General features: G+C 63.7%; 1 protein-coding gene across 10 annotated transcripts in view; it reads right to left on the bottom strand.

Annotated features, from left to right (window-relative positions):
• RIMBP2 (RIMS binding protein 2) overlaps positions 1–17,951 on the bottom strand; it is a 205,985-nt gene extending 188,034 nt beyond the window's left edge. For 9 of the 10 annotated variants that reach the window (XM_070065731.1, XM_070065737.1, XM_070065738.1 and 6 more), the window contains exon 1: positions 6,817–6,886. The gene's annotated coding sequence lies outside the window, so the exon portion shown is untranslated. Of the gene's footprint in view, positions 1–6,816; positions 6,887–17,729 lie in introns of those variants that run through there. The other variant, XM_070065733.1, reaches the window with a different exon arrangement.
• Between the last annotated feature and the right edge of the window lie 3,736 nt (positions 17,952–21,687).

Raw genomic sequence — 21,687 nt, 5'->3', positions numbered from 1 at the left:
TCAGACACCCCCGTGACCCCCGGTGATGTGTTCATCTCGGGAAAGTCCTGTGCACAGGAAGTGATTAGAGTCAGGACTTGCATCAGTGCCCGGGTCACGGGCACACCTCCAGGGGCCAGGGCGGGATCCTCTGCCTTCGGAGCTCCTACCTGGGGGCCACCCATGAACGGAGGGGACACACCTCCCTGGTACCTGGATTCCTCTGGGTCTGGCAGCCACCCTTTGTCCTCAGGCAGGTGCCCCGCTCTGCCCTGCATAGTTTCTGGTCACCTGCACTTAGCACACAGGTGGCCTCTGACCCCTAATTCACTGCTCAGAAAAGACCTCTAACGTCAAGGCCTGAGAACCGCCTCATCTTCCACTCAGAGAAGTATTTGTAAATGAATGTCGGCTTTTGAAAACAAGGAGTGGGCTCCCACGGGCCATCAGCCAGCTCTCTCCACCCGACTCAGTGGCCCCAGAGAGGCGGGCAGGTGTCCTGGCTCCCCCGTGCTGCAGAGGTCCCCTCTCACCCCAGAGGCGCCACAGCCCTCCGGGGATGCTGCCAGCTCCTGACCCTGAGTAGCGCCCCTCCCCCTCTACCTGTTCAGTCTTCTGGGGGAGGAAAGGAAGCAGAAGAAAGGAAATAACAGCTTAGAAGAGCGGGATGGGGAGGGGGCTGGGAGGAGGCAAGGACGGGGAGGGAGAGAGAGAATGGATCTAGAAGGGAGGCAGAGGGCGGACACAGCAGAGCAGAGGCTGGGGCGTGGCCACGGCAGGAGCAAGCCCACCCTCTTCACACTCTGCCAAGGCCACAGCAAAGCCCCCAACACTCCTTTCCTGTGTAAAAATGCCTCCTTAGCATGAAGCCGCGTTGAAACCTTAGGACCCCAGGGAAAGCAGGCGTGCCTGCACCTCACAGCAGGGAGGAGAGGTGCGGGGGAGGGGTGAGGAGCAGGAGGCAGTGGCAATGCCAACCCCTTCCCAGCAGAGCCAAATCTGGGTCCCCCTCCTGGGTCCCTGTCCCTGTCGACCCCTGGAAGCAATCGCTCAGCTGAGGACGGAGGGCCTCCCCTCCCCACCAGCACCGTGTGCACAGCGGACAGCAATGTTTCACGCTAACCCGGGGCCAGATCCCAGTCTTGCTGCTTCCCAGCCATGCAGCTGAGGACTAGCTGTTTAACCTCTCTAGGTCTGTGTCTACACCACAGGGCTAACCGTAAAAGCCCGCGCAGAGGTTTTCCGTGGCAGCCATGACAAGTTACCCCAGACTGGGTGGAGTAAGACAGCAGGACCCCCAAGCTCAGTGCTGGAGGCCAGACCTGAGGCCGCGGTATGGGCAGGAGGGCACCCCCAGAGGGTCCGGGGAAGAGTCTTCCTGCCTCTTCCAGCTGCTGGTGCCCCTGGCGTCCTGGACTTGTGGCCACGTGGCTCCAGCCTGCCTCTACGCATGTCCTTCCTCTGCTGGCCAGTCCGGGTCATGCCTCCATCCGCCTCCCCCTACTCAAGCAGCACCCGGATCACCCAGGGCAAGTTCCCTCTCTCTAGACCCGAACGCCCCGGGGACTGGGACGTGGACATGGCTTTGGGGGGTCACCACGTGGCCCGTACACCTCCTTCCTAAGGCCGCTGTGAAGACTCGGTGAGCTGGAGCCTGCACAACGCTGCCTCTGCCAGCACCACTGGGCTGCTTTGCTGCTCGCTGTCCTCGGCTCTCTCTCACTATCATCCCTAGTGACTAACACCATCGACGTGCAGAAAGTCTCTCTCCCTCCTGTCTCTTCCTGGAGGACATCCAGGGAGGCGCTGACCGTCTGTGACTCCTGCTCGCACTCTGACCACCTCCTGTCTACCACACAGTGACAGCCTGAGGAACAGGGCCCCGCAGGCAGGCCTGGGTGGCTGGGGGCGGTCAGTCCTTCCTTGTCTCTGCCAAGGGAGGCCACGGAACATTTGCAAGGTGACCCGGGGTCAGTCCTCAGGTCACAAGGGCCGTGACCCCCCCTAGAGGGACCTCCACCTTCTCAGGAGAGCTGGGTCACCCTCTCTCCGCCCGACTGCAGGTGCAGCCTCTCGCCTGCACCCACGCCGCCCTCACTGACGGCCCCTGCCCATCCACGACGGAGAACTGGGCCCACCTTTCCTTCCCTGGGCGGGCGCCCTGGTGTCCCCAGGGGACACACGCGGAGCCCCTACTGCAGCCTCTATCCCCGGCCTTAGGGCGACTCCCCCTGCGCGGACAGGAAGTGTTCATTTATGCCAGTCACTTGGCTCCGCATTTATTTTTAACCTGCATAACCGTCTCTAGGAAGGAGAATGTGTGCCCTGCAAAGAGACGCATGAGACGGGGCGACGCGGCGGGATGGGGTGGCGGAGGCCGGCTGGCGGGGCGCACGGCAGAGCGCCTCTCCTGGAATTGGTGCTCACGGGCGCACACGCCCGGGACAGGACGCCTGCGCGACCAGCACTTTGGGGACTGGCTGGGGGCCTCAACGCCCCCACCTTGGAACACAGAGACCACTCTGACGCATTTGTTTAGAGGCAAGGAGGCCATGTTGCCCCATTTGTCATTTCCAGATCTGCGGGCCCCAGACCCCTCCCTGGGAGAGCAGCCGGATCACGCCTCTCGTGCCCTGGACACGCTCCTCGCCAGTGAGCAGCGGGGCCGGCCCCAGGCCCTCCCTGTGCTCCTCTGCCTGCTCTTCCTCCATCCCTCCCACCCCGTGACGCCTCCAGCACTCGAGAGGCCAAGAGGGAAGAGCCCGGCCCAGGCCCCCAGCCTGCAAAAATGTCCCGAGGGCTACAGGCCACACAGGGCAGGGCTGGGCTCCCCCACAAGCTGGAGCGTGGACCGTGGAGGCCGCCAAGCAGGGCTGAGACAAAGGCTGTCAGAGCCACCGTTCCAAGCCTGCCTGCCCGGGGGTCGCGGGAACACAGGTGTCCCATGCAAAAGCCCCTCCTCCCCGCTGGCCAGCCTGCTCCAGTCAGCTCAGGAAGCTGGGCTCCTCAGACAGGAAATGCACATTTCAAAAGCACCTGCCTGAGCTGTGCTCCCCAGGAGACAGCGGTCAGACTTGCATGGGCAGTGGGGGCAGCCCCTCTGCGCGCCCATGGAGCTGGAAAGAGCGGCACTGCCCCCAAACCCAGCCTGTGGGGCCCGGGGCCTTCCAAGGGGCAACAGGCCAGGAGAACGGGTGGGGGACACACTCTATGAGGCAGCTTCTGCAGACGCCGTCCCAAGCCTGGGCCACCCCTGCTCGCAGTCACGCCATCCAGAGCGGGGGGGCCTGTGCCGCTGGCATCAGGGGCTCGAAGCAGGGGCCAGAGCGCCGGTTCCAGTCCTGGCTCATCCAGTTCCGATCCCGCTCTCTGCTGTGGCCTGGGAAAGCAGCAGAAGATGCCCAAGCGCTTGGGCCCTGCACCACGTGGGAGACCGGGACGGAGTCCAGGCTCCTGGTTTTCTCCTAGCCCAGCCCTGGCCATTGTGGCCATTTGACGACTGAGCCAGATGGAAGGCCTCTCCCTCTCTCTCTCTCTCTCTCTCTCAAACACATAAATCTTAAAAACAAAAATCAGAGCTCACATGTGACTCTCGATCACTGGAGCTGGGCCACGTGGACCCTCAGACACTCCCAGAACCACATCCGGTCTCGTGGTGTCTCTCTGAGGCCAAGGTCGGTCCAGGCCTAGCCACAGCACGCTGGCCAAGCTGTGTGCCCAGAGACACCCAGCGTGCACCACGCCAGCCGTGCCTAAGGAGGGCCAGCCCAGCCGCGGGAAGCCGCGTGCCCAGAGAGACACCCAACGTGCACCACGCCAGCCGTGCCTAAGCAGGGCCAGCCCTGCCGCGGGAAGCCGCGTGCCCAGAGAGACACCCAACGTGCACCACGCCAGCCGTGCCTAAGGAGGGCCAGCCCAGCCGCGGGAAGCCGCGTGCCCAGAGAGACACCCAACGTGCACCACGCCAGCCGTGCCTAAGGAGGGCCAGCCCAGCCGCGGGAAGCCGCGTGCCCAGAGACACCCAACGTGCACCACGCCAGCCGTGCCTAAGGAGGGCCAGCCCTGCCGTGGGAAGCCGCGTGCCCAGAGAGACACCCAGCGTGCACCACGCCAGCCGTGCCTAAGGAGGGCCAGCCCTGCCATGGGAAGCCGCGTGCCCAGAGAGAGACCAACGTGCACCACGCCAGCCGTGCCTAAGGAGGGCCAGCCCAGCCGCGGGAAGCCGCCCAGGCCCCTTGTCTGGAACTGCAGCTTCTTTCAGCTTCCCCAGCCCCCAGCCCCCAGCCCCCAGCCCGAGGGGTGCTGGAGGAACAAGGTCCACCAAGGCTGGTGGGACTACAGCAAACATTAGGAGCTGGAAGCAGGACCCCTGCACACTGTCCGTACGACCACCCAGAGGGCAAACCAGCGAGCTCTGCTCGAACGACCTGACACATCCCCTCTGCGGACCGCAGCCCCTGGGTCCTCGCCAGCCAGGCTCCTGGCTCCCCCCGCAGCTGTGTGGCAGGGCTCTGGGGACGCCAGGCACCCTGTGGGGAGCAGGTGTGTAACACACGAGTGCTCAGCACAGTCAGCAACAACCACCCAGAAACACACAGCAACCAGGGCCGCTAGAGGGCACAGGACCACGCGGGAGGTGAGGGAGCCCACCAGGCTCCCACACAGCCCCGGGGCACCACAGGGCGAGTGGGGCCGGGGAGCCGTGGGGGAATGCAAGGGGAGGGCTCCTGAAGCAGAAGGGAGGAGAGGAGAGGAAGGGACAGGGGAGAGGAGCGTGGGAGAAAGGGGCGGCCAGCGATGGGGGTGCTGGGGTTCCCCAAACCCAGCCCTGTGCCCCAGGGACAGGGCAGCAGGTGCCTGCAGGTGGGGCCCAGAGCGGGCAGCCGGCACCAGAGCAAGGTGATCGGACACGGGGCAGAGGAGAACCCGGGGAGCAGGCTCTGCGGGAACCACAGCTCCGGGGGCCGGGGAGGACACAGAGACTCCAGGCGCTGGCGTGGCCACTCCCTGGTCCGCACAGGCTGGCACACCAGGGGTCTCCGCTGGGTTCCCAGAGCCCAAACATCCCCGCAGATGTGGGAAATGCCTAGGAAACTGAGGAAACCACAGCTCACGCGGCACCACAAGGAGACGGCTGGGCACAGAGGAAGTGGCAGGCAGCTCCCAGGGGTCCCCACAGCAGCGGCAGCAGCCCCGGGGCACCGGGGAAGTGCAGACCCTCGCCCTCCCCCCCAGACAAGTGCAGAGGGGCCCAGGGTGCAGCCATAACCCACGCTGGAGCTGCCACACAGAGACCTGCGGTCACCAGCCCCTGTGCAAGCAACCTGGCTCCAGCAGAACCTCAGCCTCGGGTCCAAACGTGCCGGGCGAGAGGCGAAATGTCTCCAGCTGGGCCTCTGCCCACGCCCTGCAGTTGCTAAGCTCAGAGCAAACAGAGCTGAGCTGCAGGCGGGAAGACGGCGGCACGGCTGCTCCTCCTCCTGCGAGCCCAGCCTTCGCTGCCATCTGCACGCAGCCTGCCTGGGGCAGCTTCCTAAACACTCAGGGGAGGCCCCCCAGCCCCCCACGCCTGACCCACTTGTCTTCTTCCCGGGGGGCGGCAGGGGTCGGGGGAGCAAGTGACAGCCGCCAGTCCCTTCCCTGACGTACCCTGATGACGGAGTCGCAGGCCCGGTCACCCCCAGGGAGAGGGGCTGTAAGCGGCCCTCCGGTCCCTGCACCCAGGGCTGCCCCCTGGAGCCAGGAGCTCAGGCCGTGAGGACACAAACAGCGCTCGATTGCCAAGGAGACACAGGCATTTCCGGGGCGTCCAGCAAGGCGCCTCTGGGGAGCAGTGGGCACTAGGTCAGTGTGAGAGGCCCGTGCCCTCTGACCTCGCCCGCCCCCGGCTCAGCGCGAGGCACCATGGAGGAGGACGCTGCTCCCGGCCCCTGCACCAGGACCAAGAGCCCAGACACGGCAAGTCCCTCGGGTCCTGGCCCGAGCTCCGTGTCCTCTCCCGCGGGGCTCCTCTGCCCACGTCCACCTGCCCTGGGGAGGTGGCTTCACCTCTGGGAGGTGAGGGGAGCGTGGAGCCTGGACGCGGGGTCCTGGCTCCCAATCGCCCCAATACTCTCCAGACCCGCAGGGAGCCCCGGCTCAGCGGGAAATGCCTCCTCTTCCTCCCTCCGCCCTCTCAGCCTCCCCCAGACCACGGGACAGCAGCAAGTCCGCTCCTCCGGGGGCCTCCCTGTGCGCCGGCGCCCCACCCGCCCCAGTCCACGCAGCCGGAGCCCCCGGCGGTCTCCCACAGAAACTCATCACCCAGGAGACAGCCGGGACGGAGGGAGCTGCCCCGGAGGCAGCCTGCGTGATGGCCGGCACACGCGCGCCGCGCACGCCCACGCCGGCGGCCGCCTGGACACACATCGCCTTCAGGTGGGGCTGTGGGGCGTGTGCCTCCCGCTGCCCGGCGGGGCCAAGCCCTCGGCTCCCGCACCTCCGCGCGTCCCCGCATCCCTCCCCCCACTCCCAGCCCGGGAAGCCGGGGCCTGGGCAGCTCCGGCCGGGAGCCGCCAGCGGTGCCCAGCGGGGCTGCTCTGCAAAGCCGGGGGGTGCGCGGGAGAGAAGGCGGCCGCCCGGCCCGGCCCGGCCCGGCCCGCAGCCGCGGGCGCCCGGCCCCGCGCCCAGGTCCCCGCATCCGGGCCACCGGCCGCAGCCCAGACCGCGCGCCCAAGGGCAGCCTCCCGCCACTCGAAGCAGCAGGGGGCGGGCGACCCCCGCCGCCGCAGCGGCGCGCCGGGAGGCTCGGGGAAGCGGGAAGCTATTTTGAGGAGAAAAACGTCCGCCTCAGCCTACCTCCGAAGCCGGCGGAGCCGAGGCGCCGGGGCTCAGCGCGCAGACGACTGCGGCGGCCTCAGAGTCGGATTACAAACGGGGGCGGGGCGGGGGCGGGGCGGGGGCGGGGCCTGGCCGGCGGCGCTCGCCATTGGCTCGCCTGCCCGCCTGGATCCTGCCAGAAATGATTCATTAGTTTTCTCCAGGCGCAGAGACAGCGACAGGCATCGTCCACCGGGCAGCGAGCGGCCGCAGCCGGAGCCCAGGAGACGTCAGTGTGCGAACGCGCACACGCGCGCACCCCAAGATGGCTCTGCGCCCTCACGGCCACTTTCTCTCCCCCAGAGCTGGGGTCGAAGCTGGCACAGAAACGAGAACGCAGCGGCGCGGGCGCGGCAGGGCCGGGGCTGCAGCGCCCCCTCCCCGCCCCCCAAACGCGGCGCAGGACCCGCTGCGAGCCACGGGTCACGGAGTCTCGGCCGTCAGGCCCGAGTGGACACTGCCCCTGCTCGCCCTGCACCCCTAGAGGCTCCCTCCCCCGGGACCCCCCGGCAGCCGCTGGCCCAACCTGCGCCCTAGCAATCAGGCCGCGGTGCGGGGGAGGAAGCGGCCGGGCGTGCGTGCACCACACACGGTGAAAATCCCACCCTCGTCCGCCAGTGCGTGGAGCCCGCACACGCCCCGCTGCGACCTAAGGAAGCCGGAGGAAGGGCGGACAGCGCCTGAGGCTTCTCCAGGGAGCAGACTGACCTCCCGGCTGGAGACCCGTCGCCCGAAGCACCCCCACACCTTCCAGCTAGGGGCGAACAGCGAGGCTCTGAGGCTGCGGGCCCTTCCCCAGGCCGCGGCAGAACTCTGGGGCCAGGCCTCCGCAGGCGTCCAGGAGCTCCGCACACCCCCGGCCTCTGCACAGCGCGCTCTGTGCAGAGAACAGGACCGAGCAGCCAGGGGCTCCAAACGAGTACGATAAGGCTGGAGGCCTGGCACTGAGGGTTCCAGCCACGCACAAGTGTGGCAGCGTTGCTTCGCACCCACAAAATGCGTAGCTGCTTCGCGTTGGTCCAAAATTTTAAAATAAGCTTAAAGATTGATTTTTTTTTAAATTTCATTTGAAAGGTAGAATTACAGAGAGAGAACGAGAGAGAGAGGGAGAGAGGATCTTCTATCCACTGGTTTGCTCCCCAAGTGACTGCCACAGCCAGGGCTAGGCCAGGCCAAAGCCAGGAGCTTCATCCAGGTCTCCCATGTGGGTGCAGGGGACCACGCATCTGGGCCATCTTCCACTGCTTTCCCAGGCCATAGCAGGGAGTTACATTGGAGTCGGAGCAGTGGGAACTCGAAGTGGTGCCCATATGGGATGCTGGCGTTGCAGGCAGCAGTTTAACCCTCTATGTCACAACACCAGCCCCTAAAGGTAAGTTTAAAAAAAATTTATTTTTGACAGGCAGAGTGGACAGTGAGAGAGAGAGAGACAGAGAGAAAGGTCTTCCTTTACCGTTGGTTCACCCTCCAATGGCTGCCGCGGCCAGCGCACCGCGCTGATCTGAAGGCAGGAGCCAGGTGCTTCTCCTGGTCTCCCATGCGGGTGCAGGGCCCAAGCACTTGGGCCATCCTCCACTGCACTCCCTGGCCACAGCAGAGAGCTGGCCTGGAAGAGGGGCAACCGGGACAGAATCCGGCGCCCCGACCGGGACTAGAACCCGGTGTGCCGGTGCCGCAAGGCGGAGGATTAGCCTAGTGAGCCACGGCGCCGGCCCAGGTAAGTTTAAAATTTAAGAAGGCTTGGGCTGATATCCAGGGGAAGGTAGCAAGCTGCCTGCCACCCCTTCATTCCCAGGCAGGACTGTCGGCATCACCACGGGCAGGTGCAGGGAAGCCGGCCAGAACCCCAGCAAGTGCACACCTGGCTGGTTCAGCCCAGCTCGGCTCACAGAGCGGCAGAAGTCACCTCTGGCTACTCTGCGCAGCACCCATGACCGCCAAGGGGGCCACCCACGGGGTGGAGTGTTACTCAGCTGCAAAAGGACACCGCACAGCAGGTGTGCCTTGGAAAGTGACACAGAGCAGGAAAGCAGGCACAGGAGGCCACGTTTCGTGGGAGTGCACGTACAGAGACTGCCCCCAACAGAGGCAGAGAGCAGAGAGGGGTGGCCAGGCGCCGGGCAGAGGGGACAGGGAGGGGCCGGTCCCTGGAGGCAGCGGGGTGTCCTTTTGGGTGATGCAGACGTTTTGGAACCAGAGGAGCAGCTGCACAGCTCTGCGAGTGCACAGAACCGCTCACTTCCCAACAGCGAATTCCATCTCCAGGAGGAGGAAGGAGCCTGTGCGCCGGGACTCATCGTGTGACCTTGAGCAGGCACCTGACCCTTCAGCGACAGGACAATGCGGTGCCTGCTTCGCGGGACAGAAACCCCGGAGGAGGAAAGACAGCGCTCCCCTGAGAAAGCCTTGTCCTTTGGGCAGTCGCTCCCCTGCGTGGAAAGGGCTTGGAATCCATCTTCTCACAGAGAGGGAATCAGGGCTGCGGCCGAGCTGTGGTCACGCAGGCCTGAAGTCCACGGTTCTAGCACAGCCGAGCGGCGGGAGTGCTTCCAGGCGGGGCTTGTGACGCCTGCATCCCGTGTCTGAGCGCCTGGGATCAAGTCCTGGTCTCCTCCTCCTGTCCAGCTTCGTGCTAACGCACACCTTGGAGGCAGCAGGTGACAGCGGGTACTTGAGCCCCTCCCTCCCGTGTGGGAGACCAGGATGGAGTTCCAGGCTCCTGGCTTCAGCTGGCCCAGCCCCACCTGGTGTGGCCATTTGGGGGATGAACCAGCAGATGTACCCATGCTCCGTCACTCTGCCTTTCAAGTAAAAAATCTTTTTTATAGAGGTTCCATCTGCTGGTTTACTCCCCAATTGGCCTCAATGGCTGGAGCTGCACCAATCCGAAGCCAGGAGCCAGGAGCTTCTTCCACATCTCCCATGTGAGTGCAGGGGCCCAAGGACTTGGGCCATCTTCCACTGCTTTCCCAGGCCACAGCAGAGAGCTAGATCAGAAGTGGATCAGCTGGGACTCAAACCGGCGCCCATATGGGATGCCGGCACTGCAGGCGGCGTCTTTATCCATTACACCACAGTGCTGGCTCCCTAAAAAATAAATCTTGAGAAACTTCCTTCCTTTTCAAGACAGGGGTCGTCCCCTGGCAGCCCACAGCTGTCAGGGCCACAGGGTCATCCCCAGAGTGGCCTGCTCGCCCGAGGAGCTCAGTGAGCTAAGCCCGTGTTGCGGGCTGGAGAGAAGAAGGGCCCAGAGAATCAGGTCAGAAAATGCACACAGGACTTCGCTTCTCAGTGCCAGGTTTCAGTGTCACAGAAAGCAGGTGATGTGTGTAAGACCCTGGTGCACACGCACTTGGAAGCTCCGTGCACCTGAAGCTGCGGAGAGTGAGGCACGCTCAGCACAGTGGGAAGGAACCACGTTGCAAAGAAGTGGAAGAGCAAGGAGCAGGCGTTAAACCAAGTGGCTAAGACATCGGCGTCCCACCAGACGGCCTGGGTTCCAGTCCCCATCCAGGCATTGGGACCGGCATTGGGGTGCAGTGGGTTAACCTGTGACACCAGCATCCCATTTTAGAGTTGGTTCAAGTCCGGGCTTCTGCCCCACTCCCAATCCAGCTCCCTGCTCATGTGCCTACGAAAGCTTAAAAATGGCCCAAGCACTGGGACCCTGCACCCACTAGGAGACCAGGACAGAGTTCCAGCTTCCTGGCTTCTGCTTAGCCCAGCCTGGACTCTTCCTCTCTCTTTCTCTCCTCTCTCTCTCTCTGCTCTCTCTCCCTCTCTCTCTCTCCTCTCTCTCTCTCCCTTTAAAACAAATAAATAAATATTTAAGAAAAAAAATGAGGCTGATGAAGTTTGACCCTAAGCAATTATAAGTTTTCTAGTAGTAAAATGGGTAATAGTAAAATGCCATAAAGTCAAAATTCATGGCTGTAATTTCAATTTATTTGAAAGTTAGAGTTAGAGTTAGAGAGAGAGAGAGAGAGAGAGAGAGATGTCTCATCTACTGGTTCACTCCCCAAATGGCCACAATGGCTGGGGCTGGACCAGGCCAAAGCCAGGAGCCAGGAGTTTCTTCCAGTCTCCCATGTGGGTGCAGGGGCCCAAGCACTTGGGCATCTTCTGCGGTTTTCCCGGGCAGATTAGCAGGGAGCTGGATCAGAAGTGGAGCAGCCGGGTCTCAAACCACTGCCCATATGGGATGCTGGCATCGCAGGCAGCGGCTTTACCACAACACAGGCCCCCTGCCACATTACTTCTGAGAGAACAGAATAGAAAGAAAATTATTTCTTTATTATTTTAAGTTATTATTGAAGGCTTAAGAGTTTTCTTTAACATTTATTCATGCGGTACTGTAACAAAAATGGACTTGCAGGGGCAGGTGTTCAGCCAGGAGCACCCGTGGACTCCGGTTTCCTGCCATGCAGACCCTGGGAAGCAGCAGGGACTGCCCAAGTGACTGGGTTCCTGACACCCACGTGGGAGACCTGGCTTGTGTTCCCAGCTATGGCTCCCACCCGGCACCGGCTCCACAGGCATTTGAAGAGTGAACTACGAGATGGGCGCCGTGCGCGCTCTCGCTCTCTCTCGTCTCCTGAATAATTTTAAATGGACTCGCAGTTTAAGCAGGTGGTAGGAATTCTGGGCAGTCTATTTGATCGCCATCGAAACTCAGAACAAACTCACGGTGGCTCACACTTGTGTCCGGCGCATTGCTGAGAAGTTTCCAGACAGAGAGACAGAGTGCCCCTCTCCCCAGGCCTCGGGAGAACCACGTCCTCCTCGTGCAGTTCTTCGTCGACCACGGGGACTCTTCCACGGGCGGCTTCTGTCTCCGCCCGGCCCAGCCTCTACCCCGTGGGTGAGGTGGGCTGCATCGTGGCGACCTTTGCTGGCCTAGGGTCGAGGAAGCAGCAGGGAGCCCACGCTCGCGTGCTGCAGGGGCAGAAAAACAGCCCAATATATGCAGCACGCATCCAAACCCTGGGTAACCCACCTGCGCCCCTCTCAGCCAGGTCCCAGAAAAGCCCACTGCCTCTCCGGCTCCTCCAGCACCAGGGGAGTTCACCTCGGTCCCGGCCACACCCTGGGCAGCTCTCTCCGCCCTGCCCCAGGTCCGCCCAGGGCTGCATTTTCCAGCCCTGCTACGGGGCCTGGGCTCCTGGCCTCTCCCTGACATGGCTGAAGAGGACAGGCTGCCTGGCCCGTGGACTGCCGCGGTGTGGACTCGCACGGAGGCCTCCCCGTTCCGAGGGGGGATGCACGCGCTCCGTGTTGGAAGGGCCGCAGGAGCGCTGGCTCCGGCCTTGTCTGTCCCCGGCCGCGTCCGTCCCTGGTCGCTGCGGCCCATGCTGGCTGGGTGGTGAAGGTGCGTCTCTCTGGGGTCCCTGTCGGGTGCACCTGCCCCTCTGTGAACAGTAAGGGGTGCTCTCGCCCAGGTACTAGGGATGTGTGCCACGAACCTGGCACAGCTGGTCCTGTGGTCCCTGCTGCAACTGCTCGGTGCGGCCCTTGGCTGTGTGTAAACGGGTGGGCGTGGCACCGTGCCGATAAAACTTTATTAGCAGAGACAAGGGGTGGGCGAACGCGGCCATGCCCATCCCTTGTCGACCCACCTCACACCCCCGTCAGCTGCCCCTAGGTCCCCGGAACGTTCCTCTGAGGGTGACTTCCTGCATAGAATCTGAACCTGACACTCAGGGGTCGTAAACCCTGGCACAGGCATCTTAAAGGGGGATCGAGTGATCGCAAGGGCGCTGTGACGTCACCTGGGTTAGAGAGGCCACGCCCCTTTTGTCTGTGTCAAGATTCCCCCCCCCCCCGAAACTATGGGACCCCGCTGGGCCCACAAGCGTGTCCTGCCGTCTGCGCAGTTTGAGGTGGAGCTGAATGACCCCTTGGGGGGGGGGGCTCCTGCTCTCCCCCCACCACGCAGATGACCTCTGCTTGACCCTGATGCACACTTCTCCGTGCAGAGACACAGGGGTCCAGCTGTCTGCGGGGCGTCACTTGGCTGGGCAGATTCTGCAAAGACACTGCAAGGGTCCTTCCCAGGCCTGATGAGGGCTGAGTGAGGCTCTGAGACCGCGGCTGCACTGGCGTGGGGAGACACCTGCCTCTGGACAGGCTGAGGATCGCCCTGCTTCCCACAGACAGAGGGCTTACAAATCAGCAAGACAAAGACAAAATTCAGGAGGTATAGATGCACACTCTGCGTCCCCCAATTCAAAGAACATACAAGGATGAGGCGTTGGCTTCAATGCCATTTTAACAAAGCTCAGTCAGTGAAGAAAGGCGCAGAACTGTGTGAATGGAGGTGGCCTCTTATTTGCATATAGAAAGGGATGGCCAGGGCTTCCAAAGGCTCGCAGAAAATGGAATGAAAGAGGTTTGTTTTGGCGTGAAAACTGTTGAAATCCACGCAGAGTTTTTTCACAACAGGCGCACCCAGCGCTCCCTCCTAGACCGAGCCAGCGGCTGCCCCACATCCCCCCCCCCGTGGGAAAACCTCAGTGCTTCCGGCCGGGTGGGGGCAGGCCCGCCTGGTCCAGCTAAGGCAGCACCCACAGTTTATGAAACCGCTAAGGGACGCGCGTACCTGTGTCACTGGTGGGGGTGAAGATGAAGGAGTGGGAGGAGGACAGGACAGGGGATGCGAAAGGAGAGAGACAGAGACAGGGTGGGGAGGGGAGGGCACAGGGGGTGGGGGACTGAATCTGCTGCCCTTAGCCCCCCGAGGGGTCTCCAGAGGCAGAGGGACCACCCAGCTTGGCCAAGTGGGCACTTGATGCTGGCTGGGAGGCCTGGTCGATGGCGCAGCTGCTCCGTTGCCAAGGGAACCTCTTCAGGCACTGCCCTTGGGGTGCAGAGTCTGACCCTGACCTAATGGACACCCGGGAGTCGCTCACTCCACTCCCCATCTCTCTCCCGTAATGGACACGGCACGGAGGCACCGGGCAGGTCAGCGGGACTTGGCCCCGGTGCCCTGAGAGGACGGCGCCCACGTGCGCTTGCTCAGGGCACTGCAGCCTCATCCCAGGCTGGGACCCGAGAGGAGACGCTGATTCCTGGCAGATCCGCAGGCCGCAGCCGCAGGTCCAGGGCGGGCAGGGCCGGCTTCTCCCCCGGCCTCTCTCTCGGCTTGTAGATGCTACCATCTCCCTGTGTCCTCACACGGCCGACCCTCAGAAGGCCCAGTGGACGGGACTGGGGCTGTCCCAATGACCGGGTCAGTTTCATCACTGCCAAGAGACCCGACGGCTTCTGAGGAGCTGGGGTTTGGCTTCAACAGGTGGACCTTGGGGAAACACGACTGAGCACTGGACAGCGAGGCAGCCCAGAGATGACCAGAGCCGCGGCCGCAACCTAGGGCAGTGGAGGGGGCAAGGAGCCCTCCCCTAGCTGCAGGTCAGGCTGCTCCCCAGGAGCTGGGACCACAGACACAGACCACCGGTGGAGGCTGGGCGGCAGGAGAAACCACGGCCGTGGGCGGACCTAGGTCCCTCCCTGCCAGGCGGTTTCCTGGGCGCCCTCATCCTCCGTCCAGGGCTGGCAGGAGGCCTCTGCGTGGGGGGCATTCTCCCTGCAGCACCTGCTTCCCCACGGGAACCCGGGAGCGAGGCTGCAGCTCTCGGCAGAAGTTGCTCCGGGCCTCCCCCCGCGTGGCTGCCGATCCCAGCCCAGTGCCACGGCCGGGCCCCTCCCAACCGCCCTGCGAAGGTGAGCCAAGATGTCCCCACCCGGAGAGGCCCGTGCTCCTGTCGCAGGACACAGCTGACCTCCCGGCCCCCGGCCCAAAGACGCCCGGGACTGTCAGTGCAAAGCTCCCATCCAGACCCCGCCTGCCCGACACGGGCCCTACAGAAGAAGCAGAGCTGACCCAACGCAGAGCCGTCGCACTCCCTGGAGTGGGCCCACTGGGCGCTACGTGTAAACCCCGGATCCCGCGCCTCTCCCTCTGGGACCCACCGTCCACAGCCTCAGGGGAAGGGAATTCTAGAAAGGGAGCCCCTAGTGGTCAAGGCCTCACGAGGGGTAGAGAGAGAAGTGTGCATCAGGGTCAAGGTCAAGGCCTCACGAGGGGTAGAGAGAGAAGTGTGCATCAGGGTCAAGGTCAAGGCCTCATGAGGGATAGAGAGAGAAGTATGCATCAGGGTCAAGCAGAGGTCATCTGCGTGGTGGGGGGAGAGCAGGAGCCCCCCCCCCAGGGGTCATTCAGACCCACCTCAAACTGCGCAGACGGCAGGACACGCTTGTGGGCCCAGCGGGGTTCCATAGTTTCGGGGGGGGGGACCTTGACACAGACAAAAGGGGCGTGGCCTCTCTAACCCAGGTGACGTCACAGCGCCCTTGAGATCACTCGATCCCCCCTTTAAGATGCCTGTGCCAGGGTTTACGACCCCTGAGTTTCAGGTTCAGATTCTATGCAGGAAGTCACCCTCAGAGGAACGTTCCGGGGACCTAGGGGCAGCTGATGGGGGTGTGAGGTGGGTCGACAAGGGATGGGCATGGCCACGTTCGCCCACCCCTTGTCTCTGCTAATAAAGTTTTATCGGCACGGTGCCACGCCCACCCATTTACACACAGCGAAGGGCCGCACTGAGCAGTTGCAGCAGGGACCACAGGACCAGCTGTGCCAGGTTCGTGGCACACATCCCTAGTACCTGGGCGAGAACACCCCTTACTGTTCACAGAGGGGCAGGTGCACCCGACAGGGACCCCAGAGAGACGCACCTTCACCACCCAGCCAGCATGGGCCGCGGCGGCCGGGGACGGACGCGGCCAGGGACAGACAAGGCCGGAGCCAGCGCTCCTGCGGCCCTTCCAACACGGAGCGTGTGCATCCCCCCTCGGAACGGGGAGGCCTCAGTGCGAGTCCACACCGCAGGCAGTCCATGGGCCAGGCGGCCTGTCCTCTTCAGCCATGTCAGGGAGAGGCCAGGAGCCCGGGCCCCGTAGCAGGGCTGGAAAATGCAGCCCTGGGCGGACCTGGGGCAGGGCGGAGAGAGCTGCCCAGGGTGCGGCCGGGACCGAGGTGAACTTCGAACAGGGACGAGAACTGGCTACTGTGCGCTGCCAGGCTCAACGCCCAGACTGCGTAAGGCTAGCCAGGTCCTTAGGAAAACAGAGAGGAGCGGCAGACGCCTGCCCCTGGCTCCCGAGTGCATGACGCCGGGGACGTCGCCCGTGTCCCTCTCCCTGCCCCTGTGTCTGGACAGACTGACGGACGATGGACACACAGACAGGCAGAGAAACGGCAGCCAGATCCTAGACACACAGACGATGAACCGGTGACGGGAGAACGAGACAGCAGGCAGCCGATCGGCTACCAGCAGGGACCAACCGGAGGAGAGGGTAGGGTTATTTATACGGTTCTTGCTACATTTATCCAAAGTTATTTTTAATGTGCTAGAAAATTCCCCAGAGACGGAGCGAGAGCGCCCATCCTCGCACCGTCCCCGGGGGCTCACGCCCGCGGGTTTGTGGATTTGCAGGCCCCAGCACACAGGGCGTCCACCCAAGATGTGCAGGCTGCTCCCTCAGGCCCTGGCGCTCCATCCACGGGGCAGCCTGGCGTCGCCGGGAACTACCGGGGGCTGGGTCTGTCCGTAGGACTCGACCCCTGGACTTGGTGGGACCCAGCCCTGCCTCCCCCTCCCCTGCGAGGCCCTGGAGGAGCGGCCCCCAACAGAGGGGGTCAGGGGGCACCAGGCAGGGGTGCCAACATGCAGGTCCTGCTGCTCCCGACGACTCCCAGCCCTTTTCCTTACGAGAATAGAATTCTCCCAGCTCTGGGTGGCCCTGCCCTCAGGTTCTGTCCACACTGTCCCATGCTGGTGCACGAGCTGCGGGCAGAAGTCCGAGGAGATGCAGAGGGCAGGGTTTCGGGAAAGTTTCTGCACAAAAGGAAACAGTGTCATTCTTCATTCGTCATTCTCTGAATACAGATGTGACTGTTGGAGCTGTGGCAGCCGTCTTACAACCACGAGGGAAATGGGCTCAGAAGAGGAACAGACACGCCCGGCCCGGCCACTGAATCGCTGCCGGCACTGCTACCTTCCAGCTTCTGTGGGAAAAACTGCGTCCTGTTGTTCCCTTCAGACCCACTCAACAGAAAGAGCAATGTTTCCTCTTTTATCCTGGACTCAGGAGAACAGCGGTGACAAAACAGCCGACATTACATATTCTCAGGATGCCTTCCTGTCCTCCTCCCACAGAGAGACAATTTCAGCTAAAACGTGGACAGTTCCTCAGTCCCGATTTAGGCAAAACTCCCACACGGCGGGCACTCACACGAGCTGACGATTCCGTCTTTGCTTCCAAACGGAGCGCTCCCCACGCCGGCTTACCGAGAGCCCGTGTGCCGCAGTGTGTGGCTGTGACCTCGGCGTGGGTGTGCTACCACACCAGCAGGTGTCCCACCTCCCCGCCTGCCCCACGTGTCCGCTGCCCCGCCGGCCTCACGGGCTGGGATAGCCCCCGCCCCACGTGTCCACTGCCCCGCCGGCCTCACGGACTGGGAGAGTCCCGCCCCGCATGTCCACTGCCCTCACAGGCTGGGAGAGCCCCGCCCCGCGTGTCCACTGCCCTCACAGGCTGGGAGAGCCCCCGCCCCGCGTGTCCGCTGCCCCGCCGGCCTCACGGGCTGGGAGAGCCCCCGCCCCGCGTGTCCACTCCTCCACCGGCCTCGCGGGCTGGGAGGGACCCCGCCCCACGTGTCCGCTGCCCCGTCGGCCTCACAGGCTGAGCCCCGGCCCCGCGTGTCCGCTGCCCTCACGGACTGGGAGAGCCCCGCCCCGCGTGTCCGCTGCCCCGCCCCGTTCTGCGCGCCTCCTCAGAGGAGGGGGCCCCTTCGTCCCTCGTGCTCAGAACAGGTCCAGCGCAGGACTCACCGGGAACAGCAGTGCTGAGGCCAACTGGGAAGCGGGCCTGAGGCTCTCGGTCAAAGCAGGGAGGAAGACGAAGTCCACAAACAGTCCCCAGGCCACGGGGGCCGGTCGCAGCCCGCCGCCCCCAGCAGCCTGGCCAGCGGGGGCCGGGGAACAGTGAAGCCGTGCTCACCGCCCGCCTGGAGCTCAGAGTGTGACCCCGCGACCCCGGCAGCCGGACGGGAAACCCAGGGACAGGAGAAGCCGCAGCCCCCCGGGAGAAACAGCACGGACACCGCCCGCGACGCCGCAGGACCAGCCGGGACTGCTGCGGGAGCAGGTCCACCCACGGCGCTGTCTCAAGATCCAAACCCCCGGCTGACTGACGCGCGCTGGGGCTACAGCCAGGACGGCAGGAGGTTGGGGGAGCAGAAAGGCCCGTCGGGGGGGGGGGACGGGGTCCTCACCTCGTGTATCTGTCACAGACTGCCCGTGCCCACGAAGGAACCGGACACAGGAAGGGCCACTCCCAGGGGAGGAAGTGGGAAGTGACCTGGTGTGCAGGTGGATGGGCTGTCATGGCAATCACTGGGGCACCTGGGGAACAGACACTGCCCACAGAGACCTGGGGACAGGATGGGGACAGACACTGCCCACAGAGACCTGGGGACAGGATGGGGACAGACACTGCCCACAGAGACCTGGGGACAGACACTGCCCACAGAGACCTGGGGACAGGATGGGGACAGACACTGCCCACAGAGACCTGGGGACAGGATGGGACAGACACTGCCCACAGAGACCTGGGGACAGGATGGGGACAGACACTGCCCACAGAGACCTGGGGACAGGATGGGGACAGACACTGCCCACAGAGACCTGGGGGGACAGACACTGCCCACAGAGACCTGGGGGGGACAGGATGGGACAGACACTGCCCACAGAGACCTGGGAGGGACAGACACTGCCCACAGAGACCTGGGGACAGGGTGGGGACAGACACTGCCCACAGAGACCTGGGGGGACAGACACTGCCCACAGAGACCTGGGGGGACAGACACTGCCCACAGAGACCTGGGGACAGGATGGAGGGACAGACACCACCCACAGAGACCTGGGGACAGGATGGGGACAGACAGTGCCCACAGAGACCTGGGGATAGGATGGGGACAGACACTGCCCACAGAGACCTGGGGACAGGATGGAGGGACAGACACTGCCCACAGAGACCTGGGGACAGGATGGGGACAGACACTGCCCACAGAGACCTGGGGATAGGATGGGGACAGACACTGCCCACAGAGACCTGGGGATAGGATGGGGACAGACACTGCCCACAGAGACCTGGGGATAGGATGGGGACAGACACTGCCCACAGAGACCTGGGGATAGGATGGGGACAGACACTGCCCACAGAGACCTGGGGACAGGATGGGGACAGACACTGCCCACAGAGACCTGGGGACAGGATGGGGACAGACACTGCCCACAGAGACCTGGGGACAGGATGTGGGGAAAGACACTGCCCACAGAGACCTTGGGACAGGATGGGGGGACAGACACTGCCCACAGAGACCTGCGGACAGGATGGGGACAGACACTGCCCACAGAGACCTGGGGACAGGATGGGGACAGACACTGCCCACAGAGACCTGGGGACAGGATGGGGACAGACACTGCCCACAGAGACCTGGGGACAGGATGGGGACAGACACTGCCCACAGAGACCTGGGGACAGGATGGGGACAGACACTGCCCACAGAGACCTTGGGACAGGATGGGGGGACAGACACTGCCCACAGAGACCTGGGGACAGGATGGGGACAGACACTGCCCACAGAGACCTGGGGATAGGATGGGGACAGACACTGCCCACAGAGACCTGGGGACAGGATGGGGACAGACACTGCCCACAGAGACCTGGGGACAGACACTGCCCACAGAGACCTGGGGGACAGACAGTGCCCACAGAGACCTGGGGGGACAGGATGGGGGGACAGACACTGCCCACAGAGACCTGGGGACAGGATGGGGACAGACACTGCCCACAGAGACCTGGGAGGGACAGACACTGCCCACAGAGACCTGGGGACAGGATGGGGACAGACACTGCCCACAGAGACCTGGGGACAGGATGGGGACAGACACTGCCCACAGAGACCTGGGGATAGGATGGGGACAGACACTGCCCACAGAGACCTGGGGACAGGATGGGGACAGACACTGCCCACAGAGACCTGGGGACAGACACTGCCCACAGAGACCTGGGGACAGACACTGCCCACAGAGACCTGGGGACAGGATGGGGACAGACACTGCCCACAGAGACCTGGGGACAGGATGGGGACAGACACTGCCCACAGAGACCTTGGGACAGGATGGGGGGACAGACACTGCCCACAGAGACCTGGGGACAGGATGGGGACAGACACTGCCCACAGAGACCTGGGGATAGGATGGGGACAGACACTGCCCACAGAGACCTGGGGACAGGATGGGGACAGACACTGCCCACAGAGACCTGGGGACAGACACTGCCCACAGAGACCTGGGGGACAGACAGTGCCCACAGAGACCTGGGGGGACAGGATGGGACAGACACTGCCCACAGAGACCTGGGGGGGACAGGATGGGGGGACAGACACTGCCCACAGAGACCTGGGAGGGACAGACACTGCCCACAGAGACCTGGGGACAGGATGGGGACAGACACTGCCCACAGAGACCTGGGGACAGCAGGTCTCTATCACCGAAGAGATTGGGGCTGCCGGCGCACGGGCACACAGACGGCAACGCTGGGGCTCTGGAGACACGCCTAGAGCCCGGACCCACTGGGCTTTCCACAGCCGCGCCCGCCATCTTCCACCCAGGGCCCTATGAAGACATTTGCCATTGGTGCTGCCTTGGCCTGCACCCGCCCCCCAGGGAGGCCCCGGGCCGAGCCGGCCCTGTCCCCGCTCAGGTGCCCCACACCCGCTGAGCGTGAGAGTCGCCGACGGTCACCGTTGGCCGACCTCGCTGCCGGCCTCCGGCCATGTTGGAAAGGTGGACCCGGCAAGGCGGTGCATGAGCGCCACAACAGCCTGCGTGTGCGGAGAGAGCAGAAGGTTCTGGAAGGACGCGGGAGCGAGCCCGCCCCGACTCCACAGGCTGGTGTCGCCGCTACCACCGAACAGTCGCCAGCTGTTCAGAGCGGGCATAGGCCACCCTCAAGACTCCCGGTTGTTCCGGAGGTACATGCTCACACACACACGTGTGCACACGTACACACACACGCGTGTGCACACACACGTGTGCACTCACACACATGTACTCCTGCACACCCTCAAGACTCCTGGTTGTTCCCGGAGGTCCAGAGCAGGCCTCCGTGTGACCTCCAGTACACGCTCACACACACACGTGTGCACACACGTGTGCACTCACACACATGTACACATGTACATGTACAGCAGGCCTCCCGTGTGACCCCCAGTACACGCTCACACACACGTGTGCACACGCACACACACGTGTGCACCTGCACACCCTCAAGACTCCTGGCTGTTCCCGGAGGTCCAGAGCAGGCCTCCGTGTGACCTCCAGTACACGCTCACACACACACGTGTGCACACACACACGTGTGTGCACACACACATGTATTCCTGCACACCCTCAAGACTCCCGGCTGTTCCCAGAGGTCCAGAGCAGGCCTCCGTGCGACCTCCAGTACACGCTCACACACACACGTGTGCACACGCACACACACACATGTGCACACACACATGTCCTGCATACATCCCTCCTGTCAGAGGTAAGCGTGCGCGCCATCTTCAGCTGCATCACCGACCCCCTCCCAGGCAGCCATCTTTCCCGTGGTGCCCCACAAACCCCGCTCCGGGCCGCTGTCCTCTGCTGCTTGAAAGCAGAGTTGCCACCCACTGCACACCGACCCCAGCACCCAGCCCATCTCCAGCCCATCTGGGACCAGGAGACTCCCGCACAC

This window comes from Oryctolagus cuniculus, chromosome 21 (genome assembly GCF_964237555.1).
Source record: "Oryctolagus cuniculus chromosome 21, mOryCun1.1, whole genome shotgun sequence".
NCBI lineage: Eukaryota > Metazoa > Chordata > Mammalia > Lagomorpha > Leporidae > Oryctolagus > Oryctolagus cuniculus.
Note: the sequence above shows the minus strand (reverse complement) of the source record. Positions and strands in the feature narration are given on the sequence as shown.